A 23,933-nucleotide genomic window follows, 5' to 3' on the forward strand; every position below is an offset into this window, starting at 1 on the left:
TCAGCTAAGAGAGCTCTCTGCCCAGCTCTCACTCATAGGGTGAAGGCTTTTTCCTGGTCAGGCACTGCAAGCCATGAACTGTAGGCCAAAGAGACTTAAGGCTTCTATTGACATGCTTATAGGGTAGAAGTTCCATACTCTTCCAAAGCAAAATAGGGACTACCATACTGCCTAGCTCCAACTTAGGGTAAAGGAGTCAGTCTGGGAGAAGCAGACTATATCCCATCCCATCCATGCACTTAGCTCCAGCACAATGAGCAGAGCTTCTGCTCTGGGGAAAGCCAGACTTGAGGACTGCCAGCTCCACAGCACTGCATGAGGGAGCCGACTTAATTGGAAACAGAGTATAGGAACTCCTGTCTGGAGGCAACCTTCCTTAAAAAAATAAATAAAATAAAAAACAAAAAATAAATAAAATGAGGTCATAGTGGTAAACAATTTAAACAATTAGGGAAGCAATTGGATACTGATAGCAGCAAACAAAACAACAGAACTGCCAGAATTTTAACAAGAACATGAGGAAAAAAGACAGCCTCAAGAGATCCTAATAAGATCATACCCATCCCTAGTGGTTTGGAAGGCTGTGTACACACACACTGAAGCAATTGGAGAACTGTTAATCCCTGGCTAACAGCAGTGTAGGTTTGAAATCTTCCTGAAATGGATAGAAGTCATACTGGTTCAGAAGGCTTAAACACAATCCCTAACCCATCACTCACTGGTTGAAGACTAACTTATACTGACCTAGGAGCAACTTCTAGAATTCTAAGCTTAAAAATTTTTTAAAGAACAACAACAAAAAGTCCTGAGTACTGACATCGGAGGTTGTATACTTTGCAGGGAATAGACTTTATAGAATTAGTGAGAACAATCCACTAAACAAACAAAACTAACCAACAATAACAAGCTCCAGGGTGAAAGTCAGAAATGACTGCACTACATTATATAAAATATCCAATTTTTAGGAAGAAATTTTGAAACATGCAAAGAAAAAGGAAAGTGTGATCCATATTGAAGAAAAGATAATCAGGCAATAGATAATACTTTTGAAAGATCCTGTATGTTAGACATTTTAGACAAATATTTAAAGAAGTTACTATATGTGCAAAGAACTAGAGAAACCATGTGTAAAATAAAGAAAAATATAATTTAAATACAGAATATTAATATGCATTTAGAAATTATTTAAAAATTGAAATTTTTGCAGTTGAAATCTGTAACTGAAATGAAAAATTCACTGAAATGAAAAAAGAAAAACTCCACAGTAGTTTTGACCTAGAAGAAACAAATCAGAGAACCTCAATAAAAATCAATAGATATTTAATGTGAAGAATGTAAGTTTTAAAAGAATAAAATAAATGCATACAGCCTCAGAGAACTGAGAGCAGCAGCATCTGTATAACTGGGAGTAACAGAAGAAGGCAATGCGGCAGAAAAAAACAGTCAAGGAAATAATGCCTGGAACTCTCCAAATATCTACAGACAAGCAAATGCTGAGGGTACAAAGAAGCACATAAGCTCAAAATAAAAGGTATGGAGGAAGATCTACCAAGCAAATGGAAAGCAAAAAAAAGCAGGGGTTGCAATCTTAGTCTCTGATAAAACAGACTTTAAACCAACAAAGATCAAAAGAGACAAAGAAGGCCATTACATAATGGTAAAGGGATCAATGCAACAAGAAGAGCTAAACTATCCTAAATATATATGCACCCAATACAGGAGCACCCACATTCATAAAGCAAGTCCTTAGAGACCTACAAAGAGACTTAGACTCCCACACAATAATAATGGGAGACTTTAACACCCCCCTGTCAACATTAGATCAATGAGACAGAAGGTTAACAAGGATATCCACGACTTAAACTCAGCTCTGGACCAAGCAAACCTAATAGATATCTACGGAACTCTACATCCCAAATCAACAGAATGTAAATTCTTCTCAGCACCACATTGCACTTATTCTAAAATTAACCGTATAATCAGTAGTAAAATACTCCTCAGCAAATGTAAAAGAAGAGAAATCACAACAAACTCTCTCTCAGACCACAGTGCAATCAAATTAGGACTCAGGATTAATAAACTCACTCAAAACCACACAACTACATGGAAACTGAACAACCTGCAGCTGAATGACTACTGGGTAAATAACGAAATGAAGGCAGAAATAAAGATGTTCTTTGAAACCAATGAGAACAAAGACACAACGTACCAGAATCTCTGGGACACATTTAAAGCAGTGTGTAGGAGGAAATTTGTAGCACTAAATGTCCACAAGAGAAAGCAGGAAAGATCTGAAATCGACACCCTAACATCACAATTAAAAGAACTAGAGAGGCAAGAGCAAACAAATTCAACAGCTAGCAGAAGGCAAGAAATAACTAAGATCAGAGCAGAACTGAAGGAGGTAGAGACACAAAAAACCCTTCAAAAAAAAATCAATGAATCCAGGAGCTGGTTTTTTTAAAAGATCAACAAAACTGATAGACTGCCAGCAAGACTAATAGAGAAAAAAAGAGAGAAGAATCAAATAGATGCAATAAAAAATGATAAAGGGGATATCACCACCAATTCCACAGAAATACAAACTACCATCAGAAAATACTATAAACACCTCTACACAAATAAACTAGAAAATCTAGAAGAAATGGATAAATTCCTGGACACATACACTGGCCCAGGACTAAACCAGGAAGAAGTTAAATCTCTGAATAGACCAATAACAGGTTCTGAAATTGAGGCAATAATTAATAGCCTGTCAACCAGGAACAGACGCATTCACAGCCAAATTCTACCAGAGGTACAAAGAGGAGCTGGTTCCATTCCTTCTGAAACTATTCCAAAAAATAGAAAAAGAAGGAATCCTCCCAAACTCATTTTATGAAGCCAGCATCATCTTTATACCAAAGCCTGGTACAGACACAACACAAAAAGAGAATTTTAGGACAATATCCCTGATGAGCATCAATGCGAAAATCATCAATAAAATACTGGCAAACCGAATCCAGCAGCACATCAAAAAGCTTATCCACCATGATCAAGTCGGCTTCATCCGTGGGGTGCAAGGCTGATTCAACATATGCAAATCAATAAATGTAATCCACCAAATAAACAGAACCAATGCAAAAACCACATGATTGTCTCAATAGATGCAGAAAGACCTACGATAAAATTCAACAGCCTTTCATGCTAAATAAAATCTCAAAATGTATCTCAAAATAGTAAGAGCTATTTATGACAAACCCACAGCCAATATCATACTGAATGGGCAAAAACAGGAAGGGTTCCCTTTGAAAACTAGCACAAGACAAGGATGCCCTTTCTCACCACTCCTATTCAACATAGTGTTGGAAGTTCTGGCTAGGGCAATCAGGCAAGAGAAATAAATAAAGCGTACTCAATTAGGAAAAGAGGAAGTCAAATTGTCTGTTTGCAGATGACATGATTGTGTATTTAGAAAACCCCATCGTCTCAGCCCAAAAACTCCTTAAGCTGATAAGCAACTTTGGCAAAGTCTCAGGATACAAAATCAATGTGCAAAAATCACAAGCATTCCTATACACCAATAACAGACAGAGAGCCAAATCATGAGTGAACTCTCATTCACAATTACTGCAAAGAGAATAAAATACCTAGGAGTACAACTTAAAGGGATGTGAAGGACCTCTTTAAGGAGAACTATTAACCACTGCTCAACGAAATAGAAGAGGACACAAACAAATGGAAGAACGTTCCATGTTCATGGATAGAAAGAATCAATATTGTGACAATGGCCATACTGCCCAATGTAATTTATAGATTCAGTGTTATCCCCAGCAAGCTACCACTGGCTTTCTTCACAGAATTGGAAAAAACTACTTTAAAGTTCATATGGAACCAAAAAAAGAGCCCATGTAGCCAAGACAATATTAAGCAAAAAGAACAAAGCTGGAGGCATCACGCTACCTGCCTTCAAACTACACTACAAGGCTGCAGTAACTAAAACAGCATGATATTGGTACCAAAACAGATATATAGACCAATAGAGCAGAACAGAGGCCTCAGAAATATCACCACACATCTACAACCATCTAATCTTTGACAAACCTCACAAAAACAAGCAATGGAGAAAGGAGTCCCTATTTAACAAAGGGTGCTGGGAAAACTGGCTAGTCATATGTTGAAAGCTGAACCTGGGTCCCTTCCTTATGCCATATACAAAAATTAACTCAAGATGGATTAAAGACTTACATGTAAGACCTAACACCATAAAAACCCTAGAAGAAAACCTAGGCAATACCATTCAGGACATAGGCATGGGCAAAGACTTCATGACTAAAACACCAAAAGCAATGGCAACAGAAGCCAAAATTGGTAATAGGATCCTATTTGTAATAGGAACTAATTAAACTAAAGAGCTTCTCCACAGCACTAAAGAGCTTCTCCACAGCAAAAGAAACTATCATCAGAGTGAACAGGCAACCTACAGAATGGGAAAAAATTTTTGCAATCTACCCATTTGACAAAGGGCTAATATCCAGAATCTACAAAGAACTTAAACAAATTTACAAGAAAAAAACAAACAACCCCATCAAGAAGTGGGCAAAGGATATGAACAGACAGTTCTCAAAAGAAGATATTTATGCAGCCAACAAACATATGAAAAAATGCTCATCATCACTGGTCATCAGAGAAATGCAAATCAAAACCACAATGAGATACCATTTAGAATGGCAGTTAGAATGGCAAACATTAAAAAGTCAGGAAACAACAGATGCCGGAGAGGATGTGGAGAAATAGGAATGCTTTTACACTGTTGGTTGTAGTGTAATTACTTCAACCATTGTGGAAGACAGTGTGGCGATTCCTAAAGGATTTAGAACTACAAATAACATTTGACCCAGTGATCCCATTACTGGGTATATACCCAAAGGATTATAAATCATGCTACTGTAAAGACACACACATAATGTATGTTTATTGTGGCGCTGTTCACAATAGCAAAGACTTGGAACCAACCCAAATGTCCATCAATGATAGACTGGATTAAGAAAATGTGACACATATATACCATGGAATACTATGTAGCCATAAAAAAGGATGAGTTCATGTCCTTTGCAGGGACATGGATAAAGCTGGAAACCACCATTCTAAGCAAACTACAACAAGGACAGAGAACTAAACACTGCATGTTCTCACTTATAGGTGGGAGTTGAACAATGAGAACACAAGGACACAGGAATATCACACACTGGGGCCTGTCAGGGGTGGGGAGCTGGGGGAGGGAGAGTATTAGGAGAAATACCCAATATAGATGATAGGTCGATGGGTGCAACAAACCAACATGGCACATGTATACCTATGTAACAAACCTGCACATTGTACATATGTACCCTAGAACTTAATGTATATATACATATATACACACACACACACTTTATATATATATATATACACACATACATATATACACACACACACACACACACACACACACACATACGGTTGGTTATATAAAGTGTATCTATATATAGCTGAGTGCGGTGGCGCATGCCTGTAATCGCAGCACTTTGGGAGGCCGAGGCGGGCGGATCACGAGGTCAGGAGATCGAGACCATCCTTGCTGACATGGTGAAAGCCCGTCTCTACTAAAAATACAAAAAATTTAGCCAGGCAAGGTGGCAGGCACCTGTAGTCCCAGCTACTCAGGAGGCTGAGGCAGGAGAATGGCGTGAACTCAGGAGGCGAAGCTTGCAGTGAGCCGAGATCGTGCCACTGCACTCCAGCTTGGGCGACAGAGCAAGACTCTGTCTCAAAGAAAGAAAGAAAGAAAGAAACATTGTCAGCCAAAACTTAAATATTAGAATCAACCTAAAAGTGTAGATGAATAGTTAAATAAATTATTCATGAAATAAAAAAAAGATGCTAACATTTGAAACTGATCTAAGAAGCTTTTCCTATAGAAAAATAAAATAAAATAAACATGTAAAGTCAAAAAAGAAAATATATTAGGCCATAAAATAAGGCTCAACAATTTATTTACTTATTTATATTTAATTGTATTTTATTGTAAGTTCTGGGATACATGTGCAGAATGTGCAGGTTTGTTACATAGGTAGACCTGTGCCATGGTGGTTTGCTGCACCTATCAACCCATCACCTAAGTATTAAGCCCCACATGCATTAGCTATTTATCCTGATATTCTCCCTCCCTGCACCCCACCTACAGGCCCCTGTGTGTGTTGTTCCCCTCTCTGTGTCCATGTGTTCTCATTGTTCATTTCCCACTTATGAGTGAAAACATGCGGTGTTTGGTTTTCTGTTCCTGTGTTAGTTTGCTGAGGATGATGTCTTCCAGCTTCATCCAGCTCCCTGCAAAGGACTTGATCTCATTCCTTTTTATGGCTGCACAGTATTCCATGATTATATGTACATTTTTCCTTATCCAGTCAATAGTTGATGGGCATTTGGGTTGATTCCATGTCTTTGCTATTGTGAATAGTACTGTAATAAACATACATATGCATGTATCTTTATAGTAGAATGATTTATATTCCTTCAGGTATATACCTAGTAATGGGATTGCTGGGTCAAATGGTATTTGTGGTTCTACATCCTTGAGGAATTGCCACAAGTCATGCCGAATGGTTGAACTAATTTACATTCCTACCAACAGTGTAAAAGTGTTCCTATTTCTCTACAGCCTCGCCAGCATCTATTGTTTCTTGACTTTTTTTTTTTTCTGTTATTATTATTTTTTTTTATTATACTTTAAGTTTTAGGGTACATGTGCACATTGTGCAGGTTAGTTACATATGTATACATGTGCCATGCTGGTGCGCTGCACCCACTAACTCATCATCTAGCATTAGGTATATCTCCCAATGCTATCCCTCCCCCCCTCCCCCCTCCCCACCACAGTCCCCAGAGTGTGATATTCCCCTTCCTGTGTCCATGTGATCTCATTGTTCAATTCCCACCTATGAGTGAGAATATGCGGTGTTTGGTTTTTTGTTCTTGCGATAGTTTACTGAGAATGATGGTTTCCAATTTCATCCATGTCCCTACAAAGGACATGAACTCATCATTTTTTATGGCTGCATAGTATTCCATGGTGTATATGTGCCACATTTTCTTAATCCAGTCTATCATGTTTGGACATTTGGGTTGGTTCCAAGTCTTTGCTATTGTGAATAATGCCGCAATAAACATACGTGTGCCTGTGTCTTTATAGCAGCATGATTTATAGTCATTTGGGTATATACCCAGTAATGGGATGGCTGGGTCAAATGGTATTTCTAGTTCTAGATCCCTGAGGAATCGCCACACTGACTTCCACAATGGTTGAACTAGTTTACAGTCCCACCAACAGTGTAAAAGTGTTCCTATTTCTCCACATCCTCTCCAGCACCTGTTGTTTCCTGACTTTTGAATGATTGCCATTCTAACTGGTGTGAGATGATATCTCATAGTGGTTTTGATTTGCATTTCTCTGATGGCCAGTGATGATGAGCATTTTTTCATGTGTTTTTTGGCTTCATAAATGTCTTCTTTTGAGAAGTGCCTGTTCATGTCCTTCGCCCACTTTTTGATGGGGTTGTTTGTTTTTTTCTTGTAAATTTGTTTGAGTTCACTGTAGATTCTGGATATTAGCCCTTTGTCAGATGAGTAGGTTGCGAAAATTTTCTCCCATGTTGTAGGTTGCCTATTCACTCTGATGGTAGTTTCTTTTGCTGTGCAGAAGCTCTTTAGTTTAATTAGATCCCATTTGTCAATTTTGTCTTTTGTTGCCATTGCTTTTGGTGTTTTGGACATGAAGTCCTTGCCCACGCCTATGTCCTGAATGGTAATGCCTAGGTTTTCTTCTAGGGTTTTTATGGTTTTAGGTCTAACGTTTAAATCTTTAATCCATCTTGAATTGATTTTTGTATAAGGTGTAAGGAAGGGATCCAGTTTCAGCTTTCTACATATGGCTAGCCAGTTTTCCCAGCACCATTTATTAAATAGGGAATCCTTTCCCCATTGCTTGTTTTTCTCAGGTTTGTCAAAGATCAGATAGTTGTAGGTAAGCGGCATTATTTCTGAGGGCTCTGTTCTGTTCCATTGATCTATATTTCTGTTTTGGTACCAGTACCATGCTGTTTTGGTTACTGTAGCCTTGTAGTATAGTTTGAAGTCAGGTAGTGTGATGCCTCCAGCTTTGTTCTTTTGGCTTAGGATTGACTTGGCGATGCGGGCTCTCTTTTGGTTCCATATGAACTTTGAAGTAGTTTTTTCCAATTCTGTGAAGAAAGTCATTGGTAGCTTGATGGGGATGGCACTGAATATGTAAATTACCTTGGGCAGTATGGCCATTTTCACGATATTGATTCTTCCTACCCATGAGCAAGGAATGTTCTTCCATTTGTTTGTATCCTCTTTTATTTCCTTGAGCAGTGGTTTGTAGTTCTCCTTGAAGAGGTGCTTCACATCCCTTGTAAGTTGGATTCCTAGGTATTTTATTCTCTTTGAAGCAATTGTGAATGGGAGTTCACTCATGATTTGGCTCTCTGTTTGTCTGTTGGTGTATAAGAATGCTTGTGATTTTTGTACATTGATTTTGTATCCTGAGACTTTGCTGAAGTTGCTTATCAGCTTAAGGAGATTTTGGGCTGAGACAATGGGGTTTTCTAGATAAACAATCATGTCGTCTGCAAACAGGGACAATTTGACTTCCTCTTTTCCTAATTGAATACCCTTTATTTCCTTCTCCTGCCTGATTGCCCTGGCCAGAACTTCCAACACTATGTTGAATAGGAGCGGTGAGAGAGGGCATCCCTGTCTTGTGCCAGTTTTCAAAGGGAATGCTTCCAGTTTTTGCCCATTCAGTATGATATTGGCTGTGGGTTTGTCATAGATAGCTCTTATTATTTTGAAATATGTCCCATCAATACCTAATTTATTGAGAGTTTTTAGCATGAAGGGTTGTTGAATTTTGTCAAAGGCTTTTTCTGCATCTATTGAGATAATCATGTGGTTTTTGTCTTTGGCTCTGTTTATATGCTGGATTACATTTATTGATTTGCGTATGTTGAACCAGCCTTGCATCCCAGGGATGAAGCCCACTTGATCATGGTGGATAAGCTTTTTGATGTGCTGCTGGATTCGGTTTGCCAGTATTTTATTGAGGATTTTTGCATCAATGTTCATCAAGGATATTGGTCTAAAATTCTCTTTTTTGGTTGTGTCTCTGCCAGGCTTTGGTATCAGAATTTCATATCCAGCCAAACTAAGCTTCATAAGTGAAGGAGAAATAAAATACTTTACAGACAAGCAAATGCTGACCGATTTTGTCACCACCAGGCCTGCCCTAAAAGAGCTCCTGAAGGAAGCGCTAAATATGGAAAGGAACAACCGGTACCAGCCGCTGCAAAATCATGCCAAAATGTAAACACCATCAAGACTAGGAAGAAACTGCATCAACTAACGAGCAAAATCACCAGCTAACATCATAATGACAGAATCAAATTCACACATAATAATATTAACTTTAAATGTAAACGGACTAAATTCTCCAATTAAAAGACACAGACTGGCAAGTTGGATAAAGAGTCAAGACCCATCAGTGTGCTGTATTCAGGAAACCCATCTCACGTGCAGAGACACACATAGGCTCAAAATAAAAGGATGGAGGAAGATCTACCAAGCAAATGGAAAACAAAAAAAGGCAGGGGTTGCAATCCTAGTCTCTGATAAAACAGACTTTAAACCAACAAAGATCAAAAGAGACAAAGAAGGCCATTACATAATGGTAAAGGGATCAATTCAACAAGAGGAGCTAACTATCCTAAATATTTATGCACCCAATACAGGAGCACCCAGATTCATAAAGCAAGTCCTGAGTGACCTACGAAGAGACTTAGACTCCCACACATTAATAATGGGAGACTTTAACACCCCACTGTCAACATTAGACAGATCAACGAGACAGAAAGTCAACAAGGATACCCAGGAATTGAACTCAGCTCTGCACCAAGCGGACCTAATAGACATCTACAGAACTCTCCACCCCAAATCAACAGAATATACATTTTTTTCAGCACCACACCACACCTATTCCAAAATTGACCACATAGTTGGAAGCAAAGCTCTCCTCAGCAAATGTGAAAGAACAGAAATTATAACAAACTATCTCTCAGACCACAGTGCAATCAAACTAGAACTCAGGATTGAGAATCTCACTCAAAGCCGCTCAACTACATGGAAACTGAACAACCTGCTCCTGAATGACTGCTGGGTACATAACGAAATGAAGGCAGAAATAAAGATGTTCTTTGAAACCAACGAGAACAAAGACACAACATACCAGAATCTCTGGGACGCATTCAAAGCAGTGTGCAGAGGGAAATTTATAGCACTAAATGCCCACAAGAGAAAGCAGGAAAGATCCAAAATTGACACCCTAACATCACAATTAAAAGAACTAGAAAAGCAAGAGCAAACACATTCAAAAGCTAGCAGAAGGCAAGAAATAACTAAAATCAGAGCAGAACTGAAGGAAATAGAGACACAAAAAACCCTTCAAAAAATTAATGAATCCAGGAGCTGGTTTTTTGAAAGGATCAACAAAATTGATAGACCGCTAGCAAGACTAATAAAGAAAAAAAGAGAGAAGAATCAAATAGACGCAATAAAAAATGATAAAGGGGATATCACCACCAATCCCACAGAAATACAAACTACCATCAGAGAATACTACAAACACCTCTACGCAAATAAACTAGAAAATCTAGAAGAAATGGATACATTCCTCGACACATACACTCTCCCAAGACTAAACCAGGAAGAAGTTGAATCTCTGAATAGACCAATAACAGGAGCTGAAATTGTGGCAATAATCAATAGTTTACCAACCAAAAAGAGTCCAGGACCAGATGGATTCACAGCCGAATTCTACCAGAGGTACAAGGAGGAACTGGTACCATTCCTTCTGAAACTATTCCAATCAGTAGAAAAAGAGGGAATCCTCCCTAACTCATTTTATGAGGCCAGCATCATTCTTGACTTTTTAATAGCCACCATTCTGACTGGTGTGAGATGGTATCTCACTGTGGTTTTGATTTGAATTTCTCTAATGATCAATGATGTTGATCTTTTTTTCATATGTTTGTTGGTTGCATAAATGTCTTCTTTTAAGAAATGTCTGTTCATGTCCTTTGTCTACTTTTTGATGTTTTTTTTTTCTTTCTTGTAAATTTGTTTAACTTCCTTGTAAATTCTGGATATTAGATCTTTGTCAGATGGGTAGATTGCAAAAATTTTCTCCCATTCTGTAGGTTGCCTGTTCACTCTGATGATAGTTTCTTCTGCTGTGCAGAAGCTCTTTAATTAGATCCTCTCACAGTGTACATTAGAATGGCTATAATCAAAATGACAGATAAAAACATCTCTTGGTAAGAACGTAGAAAATTGGAACTCTCATACATTGCTTGTGAAGGTATAAAATGGTACAAGCTTTTTGAAAAACTGTTCAACAGTTATTATAAAGTTAAATACACACTTAACGTATACCTCAAAAATTCTACTTCTGTGTATTTACTCAAGATCAATGAATACATATTTTCATACCAAGATGTGAACATGGCCAGCATGGTGGCTCACACCTGTAATCCCAACACTTTGGGAGGCCAAGGCAGGTGCATTGCTTGAGCTCAGGAGTTTGAGACCAGCCTGAGCAACATAATGAAACTGCGTCTCTACCAAAAATACGAAAAATTAGCAGGGCATGGTGGCACACACCTGTGGTCCAAGCTACTCAGGAGGCTGAAACGGGAGGATCACTTGATCCTGGGAGGCAGAGGTTACAGTGAACTGAGATCATGCCACTGCACTGTAGCCTGGGTGACAGAGTGAGACCTGGTCTCAAATTAAAAAAAAAAAAAAAGATGTGAACATCAATTAGTGTTCATAGAAGTTTTATTCATAATAGCCAAAATCTGGAAACAACCCAATGTTCATTAGCTGATGAATGGGTAAACAAAATGTGTTACAGCTATACAAGAGTACCACTCAGCAATAATGAGCTGATAATATACACAACCAGATATATAAATGTCCTTATTTTTGGATTCCATTTGTTTGTAATTCTAAAAAGGCAAAATGAATCTGTAGCAACAGAAAGCTGATCTGACTAGGACTGGTAGTGTTAGAAGGGCTTAATCAAAAGGAGCAAAAGAGAAGTTTTAGACTACAGAAAATGCTTTATATCTTGATTCTCGGGTAGTTATATTGTCCTGGCAAGATCTGGAATTTTTACTGATAACAATTTAAACAGTAAAGTTGCTGGTAGTCTATAATTTTAAATAATAAGGTTTCTCGGTAAATGGCCAAAGTAAGAGATTGTTAGGACACCTTACAGTGGTAGTGTGTTCTTAGGAGACATTGAATCAGTAGTTGTAAAAGTTTTCTCAAAGTAAGCAACAGGACTTGAGGATTTTACAGAAAAGCCCCAGCCAGACTCAAAAAAAAGTATGCTGACTGATGTGTCCCCATGTACAACTCTTCCAGAAAGATGAAAAGAGAGAATCCCCCTATTCATTGCACAAAACTGCTATAACCTTAATACCATTGCCACTTGGAAATGTCCCTTGTTTCTTATGAATTAAAAAAAAAAAAACATAGAAGGCATAGGTTTATATCTATCCAGGGTGGGGCGCCCCTCAGCATTGGTTATCACTATTTTACTAACAGAAACGGAGGCATAGAGAAGTAATTTTTTGTAGGTTACATAGCTAACAGTCACAAAGTTAGGATATGAAGCCAAGCATTCTAGTTCTAGAAATTTATGTTCACATTCATTGTTGAACACTCAACATCTAGCAAGGTTCCTGTTTGGCATAAAGTTGATTCTCAGTAAGTGATGGGTTAAATTGCTGATATGACATTCATATTTGGGTCAGTCAGTCTACCTTAATCATCAGTAGTGAGATATCTTGAATATACAGATCTATAAAAATTTTAAAAGGCTCTCTTGTTTTCTTAGTATTATATACTAAATTTATATTACATATAAAATTATTGACTTTGTACATTTATATTCTAAAAGATTGTCTCTTTTGTTAATGAAATTAAAATTTGTTATTATATAGTAATGAAAATACTTTAGAAATATAACAATGAGGCTGGACATGGTGGCTCATGCCTGTAATTCCAGCACTTGGAAGGCCGAGGTTGGGGGATCATTTGAGGTCAGGAGTTCACGACCAGCCTGGCCAACATGGTGAAACCCCGTCTCTACTAAAAATACAAAAATTAGACAGGCATGGTGGCACGCATCTGTAATCCCAGTTACTCAGGAGGTGAGGCATGAGTTCACGCTTGAACCCAGGAAGTAGAGGTTGCAGTGAGCCAAGACTGCGCCACTGCACTGCACCCTGGGCAACAGAGTGAGACCCTGTCTCAAAAAAAAAAAAAAGAAAGAAAGAAAGAAAGAAAGAAAAGAAAAGAAATATAACAATTTATTAATGTATTTATCATTCCTTTTCAATGTAAAAGCATTCACAATATTTGTTTTCCCTGTGTCATATGTACTGAGAAAAAATTCTGAAAAGAATTTGAAATATTTTGATTTTGTCAAGATTATCTTTAAGCCAAATGTAGTTGCTGAGAATTGCCAAAAAGCACTATAAATACAGCCTTAAAACCTATTTTTAAAATGATGTTGATTACCTACTGACCAAATAATCCTTCAAATTAAATGTTTTCCTCATTCAAAGAAGAGTAGTGTTGGCTACCCTTAATACTATTTTGAGTTCTCTTTTAAGCTACTAATTCCAAGAACACTAGAGAACCTCTAATTCTCTTCTTCTTTGCTTGCGCCTCCAGAAACATATTGAGACTACCTAGAGTTGAAACCATTAGGACAGGTCTTCACTATAGATACAACCATAGTGACCAAACCTGGCATTTCACCCCCATCTACAGAGTAACCCTAGGGTCAAGATCTTGAACCACTTTTACAGTGCTAGCATTGTGCATTTCTGGAATTTCATAGTTCCATAACGTCTTACTCACATTTCCCGCTTTAGGGCAGCTAGTCTTAAAGGGATGAGATGGGCAAAAGACACAGATATTTACCCTATTAGAGAGGAAATAAAAAGCTAAGAAATACCAAAAGCATTTCAATTTTACTAGTAATCAAATTGAAAGAATGAGATACCATTTTGTGAATAATTTGCAAAGATTTTAAATAATAACAATGTTTGTAAGGAGGTAGAATGTGGAGTTAGAATGGAGGATCTGGGACCTCATTGCCTTTGTTTGAATTCTGGACACAACATCTATCAGCTATTACTTAAAATCTTTAAGTCTTTAAATCTTGTACCTTGGTTTACTCATCTTTCAAATGGTGCTATTAATAGTGTGTAGCTCCTAAGTTTGTTGTGAAGATTGAACAAATCAGCATTTTTAAGCACATTTATAACATTAAATGACATATTAAGAGCTCAATAAATGTTAGCTATTGGTATAAGTAGAGATTCCTGTAAGTTGGCACTTGCTTTCTAAAAGGCAATTTGCTCCACATCTATCAAGAATATAAGAAGTGTTTAAATTTTTTTTATCTAGTAATTCCTCTTCTAGGGAAGCTAACTAAATAACTAATTCAAAGATTTATGTACAATGATGTTTATGAAAACAAGAGTTTTGATAAATTGGAAACAACTTGAATCTCTAACATTTGGAAACAAATTATTAAAATTAGTCATTAATAAACATGTTATTTTAAATGCAACAGTTAAAATAATGAGGATAGAATGTCTACTACTGGCTAAGATAAAATAATGAGGTAGTTTACCATTATACTTTAAATAGCTAGAAAACTAAATATACGAAAAAATATTTTTCAGATATTGGATAATGGGCAGATCGGAATTGTGATTGCTGAGAAGATGGAAATAAATTGGGTGAACCCTACAGTTGCTCCAGTTTGCTGCCTATGAGCAAGTTCCAGACCACAGTACACTGAAGAGGAGTGTAAAACAACCTAATAGTTTTGCTGAATTAAAGAGAAAGAATGTTAGTGTTTCTAGATGGCAAGATGGCTAAGATGTGTGGTCCTGAGTACCAGAAAACAGCAGCTACACATACAAAGCCCTTAAGATCTGCAGCAGGATCTAGTAAAGTCTTTGGCTTAAGATTGATCTGTCCATGTGTAAGAGAATGCTTCCTAAGCCCAGAGAAATAACCACTGGAAAGGAACAGGCATCACAATTTCTGAAGCTCATACAGGACTGAACAATTTTTGGCCCTTCATAAGCCAGAATGGAAAGCTATCAAAATGGGGGCTTTGGGTAGAGTCATCAAAATATATTGCCTTAGTGGAGAGAATAAATTATTACTAGATTGAAGACATCATTGTACATTTCTTAACAAAGCTTAAAGGCTTCAAAAGGATTTAACTAAATCCAAGCAACTGAACTGCAAACCATAACAAAAATCCAACAATGTATAAAGTAACGTAACAAACTTGAACATAATGTAAGAGTCTGGTATCAAAAATTATTAGGCATTCAAAAAAAAGCAGGAAAGGCTGGGCACAGTGGCTCATGCCTGAAATCCCAGCACTTTCGGAGGCCGAGGTAGGTGGATCACTTAAGGTCAAGAGTTCAAGACCAGTCTGGCCAATATGGCAAAACCCCATCTCTACTAAAAATATAAAATTTAGCTAAGTGTGGTGGCACATGCTTGTAATCCCAGCTACTTGGGAGGCTGAGGCAGGAGAATCATTTGAACTCCAGCCTGGGCGACAGAGGGAGATTCTGTATCAAAAAAAAAAAAAAGAAAGAAAGAAAGAAAAAAGAAAAGAAAAGAAAAAGCAGGAAAATAAGATCTATGATTAGGATAAATATCAATTAATAGAAACAGATAAATGAAAAACATTAGTGGGTAATGAAATTAAAACAGCTATTATAAATATGCTTCATATGTTTAAGAATATAGAGTAAAACCATGAGCATAGGACAAATGTAAAGTGTAAAAAAGGCTTAAATCTAACTTCTAGTGATGAGAAATGCAATATGTGAAATGAAAAGAAAATACACAGGATAGGATTAGCAGTAGATTAGACAATGTAGAAGAGATGATCAGTGACTTGATGATATGGTAATGAAAACTATACAAAATAAAACACCAAGACAAATAAAAGAAAATGAACAGAGATGTAGTGAGCTTGTAGGGCAACATCAAGTGTCTACAAGCTACTCAGGAGGCTGAGGCAGGAGAATCGCTTGAACCCAGGAGGTGGAGGTTGCAGTGAGCAGAGATTGCGCCACTGCACTCCAGCCTGGTGACAGAGCAAGACTTCATCTAACAAAAAAACAGAAAAAAAACAAAAACAAAACAAAACAAAACAAAATAAAACTGGATTCCCAGAAAAGAAAATTTAAAAGTTTGGGGAGCAGATGTCAGCAAAAGTATTTGAAGAAATAATGGCAAAAAAATTCAAAATTTGGATTAAAAAAACATAAATACACAAAGGTAAGACTATCAATGAATATCAAGCAGAAGATTTCTAAATAAAATCATACAAACACACATCATAATCAAATTGCTGGAAAAAAAATCAGTGATAACAAGAATCTTAAAAGAATCCAGAAAGGAACAAAGATAAAACATCAGACTATGTATCAGAAATTACACAAACAAGAAAAGAGTAGAGAGATATACTTAAAGTACATTGAGAAATAGAGAAAAGATCAGTGTTGGTGAGGATGTAGAGATATTAGAACACTTGAACACTGTTGGGAAGAATGCCAACAGTATAGCCACTATACAAAACAGTATAGAGGTATCTCTAGAGATTGAAATAATTGAGAAGCACCAAACAGGAATTCTGGAGCTGAAAAATTCAATTGACAAACTGAAGAAAGAATCAGTCTCTCAAGAGCAGAGTTGATCAAGCAGAAGAATTAGTGAGCTTGAAGACAGAGTACTTGAAAATGCATAGTCAGAGTAGTTGAAAAAATAAAAAATAATGAATCATGCCTATAAGACTTAGAAAATAGCTTCAAAAGGGCAAATCTAAGTTATTGGCTTTAATGAGGAGGTAGAGAGGGAGAGATCAGGGTAGAAACTTTACTTAAAAAGATAAGAGAGCTTTCCAAACCTAGGGAAAGATATCAATATTCAAGTACAAGAAAGTTATAGAACACCAAGAAGATTTAACACAAAGAAGACTACCTCAAGGCATTTAATAATTAAACTCCCAAAGGTCAGAGATAAAGAAAGAATCCTAAAAGCAACAAGATAAAAGAAGCAAATAATATATAATGGAACACCAGTAAGTCTGACAGAAGACTTTTCAGTGGAAAACTTATAGGCCAGGAGAGAATGGCATGACATACTTAAAGTCCTGAAGGAAAAAGCCTTTTACCCTAGAATAGTATATCCAGTGAAAATTTCCTTCGAACATGAAGGGGAAATGAAGACTTTCACAGACAAACAAAAGCTGAGGAATTCTGTCAACACCAGACCTATCCTATAAGAAATGCTAAGCAGGGTTCTTCAGTCTGAAAGAAAGGACATGAATAAGCAATAAGAAATCATTTGATAGGGCCCAGTGCAGTGGCTAACGCCTGTAATCCTAGCACTTTGGGAGGCCAAGGTGGGTGGGTCACAAGGTCAGGAGATCGAGACCATCCCAGACAACATGATGAAACCCCGTTTCTACTAAAAATACAAAAATTAGCTGGGCATGGTGGTGGGCACCTGTAATCCCAGCTACTCGGGAGGGTGAGGCAGGAGAATCACTTGAACCTGGTAAACAGAGGTTGCAGCAAGCCGAAATTGCACCACTGCACTCCAGCCTGGCAACAGAGTGAGACTTTCTCTCCCCCCGCCAAAAAAAAAAAAAATCATTTGATGATATAAAACTCAGTGGTAACAGTAAGTACAAAAATAGATAATATAATACTGTAATTATGGTGTGTATACCACTCGTATCTTGAGTAGCAAGACTAAAAGATTAACCTAAAAAATGGGGGAATGAAGTTAAACTGTAGAGGTTTTGTTGGTTCTCTTTGCCTGTTTTTGTAATCAGAGTAGAGTTGTCATTAGTTTAAGATAATGAGTTGTACGATGTTATTTTCAAATTTCATGGTAATCTCAAAAAAAGCCTACAACAAATACACAAAAATATAAAGAAAGAAATTATAACATACCACAGAAAATCACTTTCACAAAGAAGAAAGGAAGGAAGAAAGGAAGAAAGGAAGAAAGGGAGGGCAACAGAGGCAGGGAGGGGAGGGCAATGGAGGCAGGGAGGGGAGGGAAATGGAGGCAGGGAGGGGAGGGCAACGGAGGCAGGGAGGGGAGGGCAATGGAGGCAGGGAGGGGAGGGCAATGGAGGCAGGGAGGGGAGGGCAACGGAGGCAGAGAGGGGAGGGCAACGGAGGGAGGGAGGGGAGGGCAACGGAGGCAGGGAGGGAGGGAAGACCAAAAAACAACCAGAAAACAAATGAGAATATAGAAGAAATAAGTCTTTATTTATCAATAACATTAAATGTAAATGGACTAAATTTTTCAATCTAAAGGCATAGAGTGGCTGAATGGATTAAGAAAACATGACCCAGTAACCTGTTGCCTACAGGAAATACTCTTCACCTATGAAGATACACACAGACTGAAAATTAAGAAATGGAAAAAGATATTACATGGAAATGAAACCCAAGAAACAGCAAGAGTAGCCATACTTATCAGATAAAATAGGTTCTAGTACAAAAACTATAAAAAGAGACAAAGAAATTGTTATATAATGAAAAAGGGATCAATTTAGCAAGAGGATATAGCAATTATAAATATATATGCACCCAACACTAGAGCACCCAGATATATAAAGCTAATATTATTAGAACTACAGAGAGAGATAGACTCCAATATAATAGTTGGTGATTTTAACAACCCACTTTCGACATTGAACAAATTATCCAGACAGAAGTATTAACATGGAAACATCTGACCTAATCTACACTACAGACGAAATAGACCTAATAGATATTTACAGAACATTTCATCAAATGGTTGCAGAAAACACATTGTTCTCAGCACATGGGTCATTCTAAGAATAGACCAGATGTTAGGTTATAAAATATGACTTTAAAAAATCAAGAGATTTTTAGCCATATCAAGTATATGGCTGGCCACAATAGAAAAAAACTAAAAATTAATAAAAAGAAGAACTTTGGAAACTATAAAGACACATAGAAATTAAACAATATGATCCTGAATGACCAGTGGGTCAATGATGAAATTTAAAAAGAAATTTAAAAATTCCTTGAAACAAATAAAAATGGAAACACAACATACCAAAGCCTAAGGGATACAGAAAAAACAGTGTTAAGTGGAAAGTTTGTAGCAACAGGTACCTACGTGTACATGAAACATAGAAAATTTTCAAATAAACCACCTAACAATGCATCTTTAAGAACTAGGAAAGCAAGAGAAACAAACCCAAAATTAGTACAAGAAAAGAAATAAAGATCAGAGCAGAAAGAAATGAAATTGAAATGAAAAAACATACAAAAGAACAAAATGTAAAGCTTTTTTTTAAAAAAAAAAAGATAAACAAAAGTGACAATTCTTTATCCAGACTAAGAAAAAATGAAAGAATCCCATAATAAAATCAGATTACAAGAGACATTACAATTGATGCTGCAGGAATTCAAAGGGACATTAGAGACAAATACAAGCAACTATATGCCAATAAATTGGAAAGTTTACAAGAAATTTATAAATTCCTAGATACCTACAACCTACCAAAATTGAACCATGAAGAAGTCCAAAACGTGAATAGCCCAGTAACAAGATCAAATCTGCAATAAAAAGTCTTCTACTAAAGTCAGTGACCCAATGGCTTCACTACTAAACTCTACTAAACATTTAAAGAAGAATTAATACCAGTCCTATTCAAACTATTCCCAAACATAGAGGAAGGAATACTTCCAAACTCATTCTACAAACCCGGTTTTACCCTGATACCAATATAAGACAAAGACATGTCAAAAAAAAATAAAACTACAGGCCAATATCCTTGATATACATTGATGCAAAAACCCTCAACAAAATACTAGCAAACCATATTTAACAATATGTTAAAAAGATCATTTATCACGACAAGTGGGATTTATGCCTGGATACAAGAATGGTTCAACATATGCAAAATCAATGTGATAGATCATATCAACAAAATGAAAGATAAAATCCATATTATCATTTCATTTGACACTGAAAAAGCGTTTGATAAAATTCAACATTCTTTCATCAAGAAGAACCCTCAAAAACCGAAATAGAATGAACACACCTAAACACAATAAAGTCCATATATGATAGACCCATGGCTAGTATACTAAATGGGGAAAGCTGAAAGCCTTTCTTCTAGCATCTGGAACAGACAAAAATGCCCATTTTGATCACAGTTATAAAACATAGTATTGGAAATCTAAGCTAGAGAAATCAGACAAGAGAAAGAAATAAAAGGCATCCAAATTGGAAAGGAAGAAGTTAAATTATCATTGTTTGCACGTTATAGAATCTTGTATTTGGAAAAAACTAAAGATTCCTCCAAAAAATTTTTAGAATATTTTCAAAAATTCAGTAAAGTTAAAGGATAAAAAATTAACATACAAAAATTAGTAGCATTTTTATATGCCAACAGTGAACAGTGTGAAAAAGAAATCAACAAAGTAATCTTACAGTAGCTACAAATAAAATAAAATACCTAGGAATAAACTTAACCAAAGAACTGAAAATCTCTACAATGAAAACTAAAACATTGATGCAAGAAATTGAAGAGAACACAAAAAATTGAAAGATATTCCATGTCCTTGGATGGAAGAATCAATATTGTAAACATGTTCATACCACCCAAAGCAATTTACAGATTCAATGCAATTCCTTTCAAAATCCCAGTGATATTCTTCACAGAAATAGAAAAGGCAATACTAAAATTTATATGGAACCACAAAAGACCAAGAATATCCAAAGCCATCCTGAGAAAAGAGAACAAAACTGGAGGAATCATAATACCTTCAAATTATACTACAGAGCTGTAGTAACCAAAAAAGCATGGTATTGGCATTAAAACAGACACATAGACCAATGGAACAGAATAGAGAATCCAGAAATAAATCTGTAGATCTACAGTGAACTCATTTTCGACAAAGGTGCCAGAACATACATTGAGGAAAGGACAGTCTCTTCAACAAAGGGTGCTCTCAAAACTAGATATCCATATACAGAAGAAAGAAACTAGATCCCTGTCTCTCATCACATACAAAAATCAAATTAAAATGGATTAGAGACTTAAATCGAATACCTCAAATTATAAAACTACTAAAGAACAACATTGTGGAAATTCTCCAGGACATTGGTCTGGGTAAAGATTTTTTAATACTACCCTAAAAGCACAGGTAGCCAAAGCAAAAAGGACAAATGGAATCACATCAAGTTAAAAAGCTTCTGAACAGCAAAGAAAAAAAAAAAGTGAAGAGACAATCCATAGAACAGGAAAAAATATTTGCAAACTATCCATCTGACAAAGGACTAATAACCAGAATATATAAAAAGAGTTTAAATAACTCTATAGGAAAAACCTAATAACTTGACTTTTAAAATGGGCAAAACATCTGAATAGACATTTTTTTTCTAAAGACAAACAAGCATATGAGAAGATACTCAACATCATTGACCAGAGAAATGCCAATCAAAACTACAATGAGCTATCATCTTACCCCAGTTAAAACAGATTTTATTCAAAGACTGGCAATAACAAGTGCTGGTGAGGGATGTGGAGAAAAGGGAATTTTGATACACTGTTCATGGGAATGCAAATTATTATAGCCACTATGGAAAACACCATAGAAGTTCCTCAAAAAAATTGAGAATAGAACTACCATATGATTCAGGAATCCCAGGGCTGGGTGTATACCCAAAAGAAAGGAAATCTGTACATGGAAGAGATATCTGCACTTCCATGTTTATTGCAGCACTATTCATAATAGCCAAGATTTGAAAACAACTTAGTGTCCATCAGTAGATGAATGGATAAAGAAAGTGTGGTATATATACACAATGGAGTACCATTCAGCCATAAAAAAAGAATGAGATCCTGTCATTTGCAACAACATGGTTGGAACTGGAAGCCATTACTTTGAGTGAAATAAGCCAATCACAGAAAGACAAACTGTACATGTTCTCACTCAATGGTGGAAGCTAAACATTCAAACAATTGTACTCATGGAGATAAAGAGTAGAATGATGGTTACCAGGGGTTTGGAAGGGTAGTGAAGAAAGGTTAACATGTATAAAAATATATTTAGATATAATGAATAAGATCTAGTATTTGATAGCACAACAGGGTGACTGCAGCCAGAAGTAGTTTGCTGTACATTTTAGAATAACCGAGAAAGTACAATTGGAATGTTTGTAACACAAAGAAATTATGAACACTTGAGGTGACAGATATCCCATTTACCCTGATGTGATTAGTACATATTGTATGCCTGTATCAAAATATCTCATGTAGCCCATAAATATTTACATCTACCATGTACCCATAAAAATTAAAAATTTTCTTAAAGAGACAAGTGTGATATCAACCACATGTCATGTCTCTGTGTTGTTTGAATACTGATTTGAACAGGTTTATCATAAGAAAGATTAAGACAATCAGTCATAGGAATGCTGATGGAATATTTTAATGAAGAATTATTTTTAATTCTTTTCTGTGTGAGAATATGGTGGTGTGTTTATGTTTAAGAAAATAAATAGTCCCTATGCTTTAGAGATACTTGTGTATGTATTTAGCAGAGAATATGTGTATTTTGGGATGTGGGGTGTAGACTGAGTGGGAATATCAATGAAACAAGATTGACCATGAGTTGGCAATTGTTGAAGGTGGGTGATGGATATGAGGACATTCATTATAGTATTCTTTAATCTATGCTTGAAATTTTCATAACAAAAACTTTAAACATATTAAAATAGTTGAATTTATAAAATCAAAGAGTGAAATGAGATAATGGAACTTAATATTTAATGGGCATAAAATTTCAGTCAAGCAAGATTAAAAAGTTCTAGAGATCTGCTGTATAATATTGACTATAATCAATAATATTGATTATAAGTGTATTTATTATACACTTAGACATCTATTAAGAGGGTAGATCTCATGTTAACTGTTCTCACCACAATAAAATTTCATGTGTTTGTGTGTGTGTATATGTATATATGTGTGTATATATATATGTGTGTATATATATGTATATAAAATACTGTACCTAGAAAAATATGTTTTAAAATTGAAGGCAAAATGAATACTTTTAAAGACAAACAAAAGAAAATAAAATTTATGGCAAAGAGCCCTACACTACATAAAATATTTAAGGAAGATTTTTTCCCCACCAAAGAGAATGTGATAGCAGGTGAAAAGTTGTGTCAGCATGAAGAAGTGAACAGTGCCAGAAATGGCATCAATGTGGGTAAATATTTAAAAAGAAAACATTTACTTTATTTTATATTCTCTTTAAAGGATAATTGACATGTCACAAATGTGTACAATATGCCACATATCACAAGCCCACAGTTAATATCATACTCAATGACAAAAACTTACAAGCTTTTTCTCCAAGGTAAGGAACATGACAGGGATACTCATTCACCACTTCTAGGAAGTCCTAGCCAGAGCAATTTGGCAAGAAATAAAAGGCATCCAAATTGGAAAGGAAAAAGTAAAATTGTTTGCAGATTACATGAAAAAAATATATATATATCTGTAGAAACTCTACCAGAAAATTTTTACAATAACAAATTCTAGAAAATTTCAGCATACAAAATCAACATAAAAAATCAATAGTGTTTCTATACATTAACAACTAATTATCCAAAAAATAAATTAAAATAATCGCATCTACAACAGCATCAAA

This window comes from Pan paniscus, chromosome 14 (assembly GCF_029289425.2).
Source record: "Pan paniscus chromosome 14, NHGRI_mPanPan1-v2.0_pri, whole genome shotgun sequence".
NCBI classification, from domain to species: Eukaryota; Metazoa; Chordata; class Mammalia; order Primates; family Hominidae; genus Pan; species Pan paniscus.